Source organism: Arachis hypogaea, chromosome 11 (assembly GCF_003086295.3).
Source record: "Arachis hypogaea cultivar Tifrunner chromosome 11, arahy.Tifrunner.gnm2.J5K5, whole genome shotgun sequence".
Classification (NCBI taxonomy): domain Eukaryota; kingdom Viridiplantae; phylum Streptophyta; class Magnoliopsida; order Fabales; family Fabaceae; genus Arachis; species Arachis hypogaea.
Genome location: NC_092046.1, coordinates 72,086,092 through 72,095,398, shown reverse-complemented (window position 1 = coordinate 72,095,398; position 9,307 = coordinate 72,086,092). Strand labels below are relative to the sequence as shown.

At 36.6% G+C, this 9,307-nt stretch overlaps 2 non-coding genes across 2 annotated transcripts; one reads left to right on the top strand and one right to left on the bottom strand.

Moving 5' to 3' along the window:
* The first annotated feature begins 378 nt into the window (after positions 1 to 378).
* Positions 379 to 486, top strand: LOC112724722 (small nucleolar RNA R71). The gene has a single exon (XR_003163871.1). It is a non-coding gene; the product is annotated as a small nucleolar RNA R71 (small nucleolar RNA).
* Positions 487 to 5,716: 5,230 nt separating this feature from the next.
* LOC112724736 (small nucleolar RNA R71) lies at positions 5,717 to 5,824 on the bottom strand. Its single transcript, XR_003163885.1, has one exon. It is a non-coding gene; the product is annotated as a small nucleolar RNA R71 (small nucleolar RNA).
* Positions 5,825 to 9,307: the final 3,483 nt, after the last annotated feature.

Here is a 9,307-nt window from a genome sequence, read left to right as displayed (position 1 = left end):
CACCTCTGCTATTGCAGGGTTCTTAGGATCATAAGGTTCTTCTTCAGAAGATGCCTCTTTAGTACTGTTGGATGATTCCTTCAATCCATTCAGACTCTGAGAGATCATATTGACTTGCTGAGTCAATATTTTATTCTGAGCCAATATGGCATTCAGAGTATCAATTTCAAGAACTCCCTTCCTCATAGGCATCCCATTACTCATAGGATTCCTTTCAGAAGTGTACATGAACTGGTTATTTGCAACCATGTCAATGAGTTCTTGAGCTTCTACAGGCGTTTTCTTTAGATGAATAGATCCACCTGCAGAATGGTCCAATGACATCTTTGATAACTCAGACAGACCATCATAGAATATATCCAGGATGGTCCATTTTGAAAGCATGTCAGAAGGACACCTTTTGGTCAGTTCCTTGTATCTCTCCCAAGCTTCATAGAGGGATTCACATTCCTTTTGTCTGAAGGTTTGAACATCCACTCTAAGCTTACTAAGCTTTTGAGAAGGAAAGAACTTGGCTAAGAAAGTCGTGACCAGCTTATCCCAAGAGTTCAGGCTATCCTTAGGTTGAGAGTCCAACCATATTCTAGCTCTGTCTCTTACAGCAAATGGGAAAAGCATAAGCTTGTAGACCTCGGGATCAACCCCATTGGTCTTAACAGTATCACAGATCTGCAAGAATTCAGTTAAGAACTGAAAAGGATCTTCAGATGGAAGTCCATGAAACTTGCAGTTCTGTTGCATCAGAGAAACTAATTGAGGTTTAAGCTCAAAGTTGTTTGCTCCAATGGCAGGAATTGAGATGCTTCTTCCATGTAAATTGGAATTTGGTGCAGTAAAGTCACCAAACATCTTCCTTGCATTGTTATTATTTTCGGCCATGTTTTCTTCTTTTTCGAAAATTTCTGTCATATTTTCTCCAGAGAGTTGTGCTTTAGCTTCCCTTAGCTTCCTCTTCAGAGTCCTTTCAGGTTCAGGATCAGCCTCAACAAGAATGTTCTTATCCTTGTTCCTACTCATATGAAAAAGAAGAAAACAGAAAAGAAAATATGGAATCCTCTATGTCACAGTATAGAGATTCCTTTATGTGAGTATAAGAATAGAAGAATAGAAGAAGAGAAATTCGAACACCAAGAGGAAGAGAGGGTTCGAATTTTGAGATGAAGAGAAGTGTTAGTAAATAAATAAATAATTAGAAGGAGATGAGAGAGAGGGAATTTTGAAAATTAATTAAATTAAAAATAAAATTTAAAGTTAAATTTTGAAAATTAAAATTGAAATCAAATTAAATTAAAAATTAAAACAATTAGTTAATAAAAAAAGAAATTTGAAAAAGGGGGAAGGGATTTTCGAAAATTAGAGAGAGAGAATTAGTTAGTAGTTTTGAAAAAGATATGATTGAAACAAAAAGATAGGATTGATTAAAAAAAATTTGAAAATCAATTTTAAAAAGGTAAGAAGTTAAAAAGGAAGTTAGAAAAGATTTTGAAATTGATTTTGAAAAAGATGTGATTGAAACTTAATTTGAAAAAGATTTGAAAAAGAAATTTAAAAGGATTTGATTTTGAAAATTAAAGTTGATTACTTGACTAACAAGAAACTAAAAAGATATGATTCTAGAGTTTAAAGATTGAACCTTTCTTACTAGGCAAGTAACAAACTTAATTTTTTTTTTTTTTGAATCAATCACATTAATTGTTAGTAAAGATTTGAAATTATGAAACAAAATAAGAAAAAGATTTTTGAAAATCATTTTGGAATTTTCAAAAATTATGAAAGAAAAATGAAAAAGATTTGATTTTTGAAAAAGATAAGATTTTTAAATTGAAAATTTGATTTGACTCATAAGAAATAACTAAATTTTAAAAATTTTTGACTAAATCAAATCAAATTTTCGAAAATTATGAGTGAAATAAGAGAAAGATATTTTTTTATTTTTGAATTTTCAATGAAGAAAGAGAAAAACAACCCAAAGACTCAATGCATGAAAATTTTGGATCAAAACATGTGATGCATGTAAGAACACTATGAATGTCAAGATGAACACCAAGAACACTTTGAATGTCAAGATGAACACCAAGAACTTATTTTTAAAAATTTTGAAGAAAAGAAAACATGCAAGACACTAAACTTAAAATATTTTTAATTTGTAGACACTAAAAATTCAAGAATGCATATGAAAAACAAGAAAAGACACAAAACAAGAAAATATGAAGATCAAACAAGAAGACTGGCCAAGAACAACTTGAAGATCATAAAGAATGCAATGCATGAAATTTTCGAAAATAATTTTTTTAGAAAATTAAAAAGATGCAATTGACACCAAACTTAAAACTTGACTCTAGACTCAAACAAGAAACACAAAAATATTTTTTGATTTTATGATTTTTTATATTTTTTTTTTCGAAATTAATTGGGAAAAACGAAAAAGATGAAAATATTTTTTTTGTATTTTTCGAAAATAAGAAATAAAAAGCTTAAAATTAAAATAAAATTACCTAATCTGAGCAACAAGATGAACCGTCAGTTGTCCAAACTCGAACAATCCCCGGCAACGGCACCAAAAACTTGGTGCGCAGAAATCGTGACGGTTCCATTTCTTGGTAACGGCACTGAAAACTTTATACACACGTTCATAATCTTAATTCTTTGTCACAACTTCGCACAGCTGACCATCAAGTGCACTGGGTCGTCCAAGTAATAAACCTTACGTGAGTAAGGGTCGATCCCACGGAGATTGTCGGCTTGAAGCAAGCTATGGTCACCTTGTAAATCTCAGTCAGGTGGATTCAAATGGATATAGATTTTTAATAATTAAAAGATAAATAAAACATAAACTAGGATAGAGATGCTTATGTAATTCATTGGTGAGAATTTCAGATAAGCGTATAGAGATGCTTTTGTTCCTCTGAACCTCTGCTTTCCTGCTGTCTTCATCCAACCATTCCTACTCCTTTCCATGGCAAGCTTTATGTAGGGCATCACCGTTGTCAATGGCTACATCTCATCCTCTCTGTCAAAATGGTCCAACGCGCTGTCACTGCATGGCTAATCATCTGTCGGTTCTCGATCATACTGGAATAGGATTTACTATCCTTTTGCATCTGTCACTACGCCCAGCACTCGCGAGTTTGAAGCTCGTCATAGCCATCCCTTCCCAGATCCTACTCGGAATACCACAGAAAAGGTTTAGACTTTCCGGATCTCAAGAATGGTCATCCATGGGTTCTAACCTATACCACAAAGATTCTAATATCTCGGACTCGGTCCTCTGCATTAGATATCTAAGAGATATTCATTCTAGCTTATTTGCATGTAGAACGGAAGTGTTTGTCAGGCACGCGTTCATAAGTGAGAATGATGATGAGCGTCACATAATCATCACATTCATCATGTTCTTGGGTGCGAATGGATATCTTAGAATAGGAATAAGCTTGAATTGAATAGAAAAACAGTAGTACTTTGTATTAATTCATGAGGAACAGCAGAGCTCCACACCTTAATCTATGGTTTGTAGAAACTCTACCGTTTGAAAATACATAAGTGAAATGGTCCAGGCATGGCCGAATGGCCGGCCCCCATGAAAGTCTAAGATAGCATAAAACTTATCAAAGATCTCTTACAAAGATAGTAAAAAGTCCTATTTATACTAAACTAGTTACTAGGGTTTACAGAAATGAGTAAATGATGTAGAAATCCACTTCCGGGGCCCACTTGGTGTGTGATTGGGCTGAGCATTGAGCTTTACACGTGTAGATATCTTTCTTAGAGTTGAACGCCAGTTTGTAACCTGTTTCTGGCGTTTAACTCCACTTTGCAACCTGTTTTTTGCGTTTGACTCCAGAATGCAGCATGGAACTGGTGTTCAATGCCAGTTTATATTGTCTATCCTTAATCAAAGTATGGACTATTATATATTTCTGGAAAGCCCTGGATGTCTACTTTCCAAAGCAATTGAGAGCACGCCATTTGGAGTTCTGTAGCTCTATAAAATCTACTTTGAGTGCAGAGAGGTTAGAATCCAACAGCATCTGCAGTCCTTCTTCAACCTCTGAATATGATTTTTGGTCAAGTCCCTCAATTTCAACCAGAAATTACCTGAAATCACAGAAAAACACACAAACTCATAGTAAAGTCCAGAAATGTGAATTTTAATTAAAAACTAATAAAAATATACTAAAAACTAACTAAATTATATTGAAAACTATGTAAAAACAATGCCAAAAAGCGTATAAATTATCCGCTCATCAGAGTCTTTTCTTGTTTTTCATGTGCATTTTTGAATTACTAGTGTCTAAAGTTTAAAAATTTTTAAGTTTGGTGTCTTGCATGTTTTTATTTTCTTAAAAATTTTCAAAAATATGTTCTTTGTGTTCATCATGATCTTCAAAGTGTTCTTAGTGTTCATCTTGACATTCAAAGTGTTCTTGCTTGCATTTTTTGTTTTGATCTTAAACTTTTATGTTTTGTGTCATTTTGTGTTTTTCTCTCTCCTTATTAAAATTTCAAAAAACAAAAATAATATCTTTCCCTTATTTTACTCCTAAATTTCGAAATTTTGAATTGATTTAGTCAAAAAGTTTTAAAATTTAGTTGTTTCTTGTATGTCAAGTCAAAATTTCAAATTAAAAATTCTATCTTTTTCAAAATCAAATCTTTTTTCATTTTTCTTTCATGTTTTTCAAAAATTTTAAAAATTGATTTTCAAATCTTTTTCAATTAACTACTTGACTTTCTATTTGATTTTAAAAAAGTTTACTAATTCTTATCTTTTTCAAAACCACCTAATTACTTTTCTTTCTCTAATTTTTGAAAACCACTAACCCCTTTTTCAAAATTCTTTTTAATTAACTAATTGTTTTAAATTCTAATTTAATTTTATTTCTCTTCTTAAATTTCGAATTCTAACTTCTAATTAAAATAAAAACAAAAATATTTTTATTTTATTTTAAACTAATATTCGAATTTTCTCTCTCTCTCATCTCTTTCTATTTATTTTATTTATTTACTAACACTTCTCTTCTATTTATAATTCGAACCCTCTCCCCCTCTCTGTGTTCGACTTCTTCTTCTTCTCCTTTCTTCATTCTACTCTTCTATTCTTCTACTCACATAAAGGAATCTCTATACTGTGACATAGAGGATTCCTCTTCTTTTCTATTCTTTTCTTTTTCATATGAGCAGGAACAAGGATAAAGACATTCTTGTTGAAGCTGATCCTGAACCTGAAAGGACTCTGAAGAGAAATCTAAGAGAAGCTAAAGAACAACACTCTGGAGAGGACCTAATAGAAATTTTCGAAAAAGAAGAAGTTATGGCAGCCGAAAATAACAACAATAGTGGAGATGCTAGCAAGGTGCTTGGTGACTTTACTGCACCAACTTCCGACTTCTATGGAAGAAGCATCTCAATTCCTGCAATTGGAGCAAACAATTTTGAGCTTAAGCCTCAATTAGTTTCTCTAATGCAGCAGAATTGCAAGTTTCATGGACTTCCATTGGAAGATCCTCATCAGTTCTTAGCTGAATTCTTGCAAATCTGTGACAATATTAAGACCAATGGGGTTGATCCCGAGGTCTACAGGCTTATGCTTTTCCTCTTTGCTATAAGAGACAGAGCTAAGATATGGTTGGACTCACAACCTAAAGAAAGCCTGAACTCTTGGGAAAAGTTGGTCAATGCCTTCTTTGCCAAATTCTTTCCACCTCAAAAGTTGAGCAAGCTTAGAGTAGAAGTCCAAACCTTTAGACAGAAGGAAGGTGAATTCCTCTAAGAAGCTTGGGAAAGATACAAGCAATTGATCAAAAGGTGTCCTTCTGACATGCTTTCATAATGAAGCATCGTATGTATATTCTATGATGGTCTGTCTGAATTGTCCAAGATGTCATTAGATCACTCTGCTGGTGGATCTCTTCATCTGAAGAAGACGCCTGCAGAAGCCCAGGAACTCATTGAAATGGTTGCAAATAACCAGCTCATGTATACTTCTGAAAGAAATCCTGTGAATAATGGGATGACTAAGGAGAAAGGAGTTCTTGAGGTTGATACTCTGAATGCCATATTGGCTCAGAATAAAATATTGACTCAGCAAGTCAATATGAATTCTCGGAGTCTGATTGAAATGCAAGCTGCATCAGGCAGTACTAAAGAAGCCTCCCCTGAAGGAGAAGCTTATGACCCTGAGAGTCCTGGAATGGAAGAGGTGATTTACATGGGAGAATCCTATGGAAACACCTATAATCCTTCATGGAGGAATCATCCTAATTTCTCATGGAAGGATCAGCAGAAGCCTCAACAAGGCTTTAATAATAATAATGGTGGGATAAATAGGTTTGGCAATAGCAAGCCTTTTCCATCATCTTCTGAGAAACAGACAGAGAATTCTAAGCAGAGCCATTCTAACTTAGCAACCATAGTCTCTGATTTATCTAAGACCACTCTCAGTTTCATGACTGAAACAAGGTCCTCCATCAGAAATTTGGAGGCACAAGTGGGTCAACTGAGTAAAAGAGTGACTGAAACTCCTCCTAGTACTCTCCCAAGCAATACAGAAGAGAATCCAAAAAGAGAGTGCAAGGCCATCAATATACCCCACACGGCCGAACCTGGAGGGAGTCAAAAGGCAGTGATTTTCAATGAGGAAGACCTCAATGGACGTCCACTGGCCACCAAGGAGTTCCCTAATGAGGAACCAAAGGAATCTGAGGCTCACATAGAGACCATAGAGATTCCACTGAACTTACTGTTGCCATTCATGAGCTCTGATGAGTATTCTTCCTCTGAAGAGGATGAAGATATTATTGAAGAGCAAGTTGCTCAGTATCTAGGAGCAATCATGAAGCTGAATGCCAAGTTATTTGGTAATGAGACTTGGGAGGATGAACCTCTATTGCTCATCAATGAATTGAATGCCTTGGGACAACAGAAATTATCTCAGAAGAAACCGGATCCTGGAAAGTTCTTAATACCTTGTACCATAGGCACCATGACCTTTGAGAAGGCTCTGTGTGACCTGGGGTCAGGAATAAACCTCATGCCACTCTCTGTAATGGAGAAACTAGGGATCTTTGAGGTACAAGCTACTAGATTCTCACTAGAATTGGCAGACAAATCAAGGAAATAGGTTATGGAGTTGTAGAGGATGTCTTAGTGAAGGTTGAAGGCATGTACATCCCTGCTAACTTCATTATCCTAGACACTGGAAAGGATGAGGATGAATCCATTATCTTTGGAAGACCCTTCCTAGCCACAGCAAGAGCTGTAATTGATGTGGACAGAGGAGAGTTAGTCCTTCAATTGAATGAGGACTACCTTGTGTTTAAGGCTCAAGGATCTTCTTCTGTAACCATGGAGAGGAAGCATGAAAAGTTTCTCTCAATACAGAGTCAAACAGAGCCCCCACACTCAACTTCTAAGTTTGGTGTTGGGAGGCCACCATTAAGCTCTGAGCCTCTGTGAAGCTCTCTAAGAGCTCACTGTCAAGCTATTGACATTAAATAAGCGCTTATTGGGAGGCAACCCAATGTTATTTAGTTATATTTATTTGTTTTTCATTGTTATTTTATATTTTCTTTAGGTTGATGATCATGTGAAGTCACAAAAACAACTAAAAAATCAAAAACAGAATAAAAAATAGCATCAAAAATAGCACACCCTGGAGGACAGGCTTACTGGCGTTTAAACGCCAGTGAGGATAGCAGAATGGGCGTTTAACACCCAGCCTGGCAGCATTCTGGGCGTTAAATGCCAGAATGGGCAGCACTCTTGGCGTTTAACGCCAGAAAAGGGTGTCTGGCGTCTGGTTGGCATTAAACGCCAGAAAGGGGCAGCAGACTGGCGTTAAATGCCAGGATTGGCACACAGTGGGCGTTTGAATTCCAGAATGGTGCATGGAGCAAAATTCCTTGACATCTCAGGATCTATGGACCCCACAGGATCTTCACCTATCCCACCTCTTCTTCTCTCCTTTTCACACCTTTCCATAATACTCTTCCCCAAATACCCTTGACCAATCCCATTAATAACTCTTCCCCAAATACCCTTCACCTATCAAATTTTACCCTCTTCTCCATAATCTCTTCACCACTCACATCCATCCATCATAAAATCCCACCTACCTCACCATTCAAATTCAAACCACTCTCCTCCCAAACCCACCCCTTCACAACCGAATTCCCTCTCTCTCTCTTTTCCTATAAATACCCCTCCTTACCACCTTCAATTTCACACATCATACACACTTACCCCCTCCTGAACCTGCTCCTCACCTCCATCTCCTCCATTTCTTCTTCATCTACTCTTTTCTTTCTTCTTTTGCTCGAGGACGAGCAAATATTTTAAGTTTGGTGTGGAAAAAGCCCTGCTTTTTGTTTTTCCATAACCATTAATGGCACCTAAAGTCCAGAGAAACCTCTAGAAAGAGGAAAGGGAAGGCAGTTGCTTCCAACCCCGAGTCATGGGAGATGGAGAGATTCATCTCAAAAGCCCATCACTAGAAAGAGGATGGAGCAAACAAGAGAGCCTACTCATGGACCTCAATAAGAACATGAGGAAATTCCTCATCATAAAATCCCTGAGATACACCTTGGTGCACGAATTATGAATCACACTTTTCACAACTCGTACCACTAACCAGCAAGTGCACTGGGTCGTCCACGTGAGTAAGGGTCGAATCCCACGGAGATTGTTGGTTTGAAGACATCTATGGTTATCTTGTAAACCTTAGTCAGGAAGTCAATTATGTTTATCAGTTGAATTGCGAATAACCAAGAGAGCATAAATTAAAGGTTACTTGTTATGCAGTAATTGAGAATATGTTGGAGTTTTGGAGATGCTTTATCTTCTGAATCTTTGCTTTCCTCTGTCTTCTAATTCACGCACACACGTCCTCCTATGGCAAGCTGTATGTAGGGGATCACCGTCGTCAATGGCTACATCCCATCCTCTCAGTGAAGAATATGCTCACATGCTCTGTCACAGCACGGCAAATCATCTGTCGGTTCTCAATCATACTGGAATAGGATTCTTCATCCTTTTTGCGTCTGTCACTAACGCCCAGCACTCGCGAGTTTGAAGCTCGTCACAGTCATTCGATCATTGAATCCTACTCGGAATACCACAGACAAGGTTTAGACTTTCCGGATTCTCATGAATGCCGCCATCAGTTCTAGCTTATACCACGGAGATTCTGATTAAGGAATCTAAGAGACACTCATTCAATCGGATATAGAACGGAGGTGGTTGTCAGGCACACATTCATGGTTTGAGGAAGGTGATGAATGTCACGGATCATCACCTTCATCACAGTTAA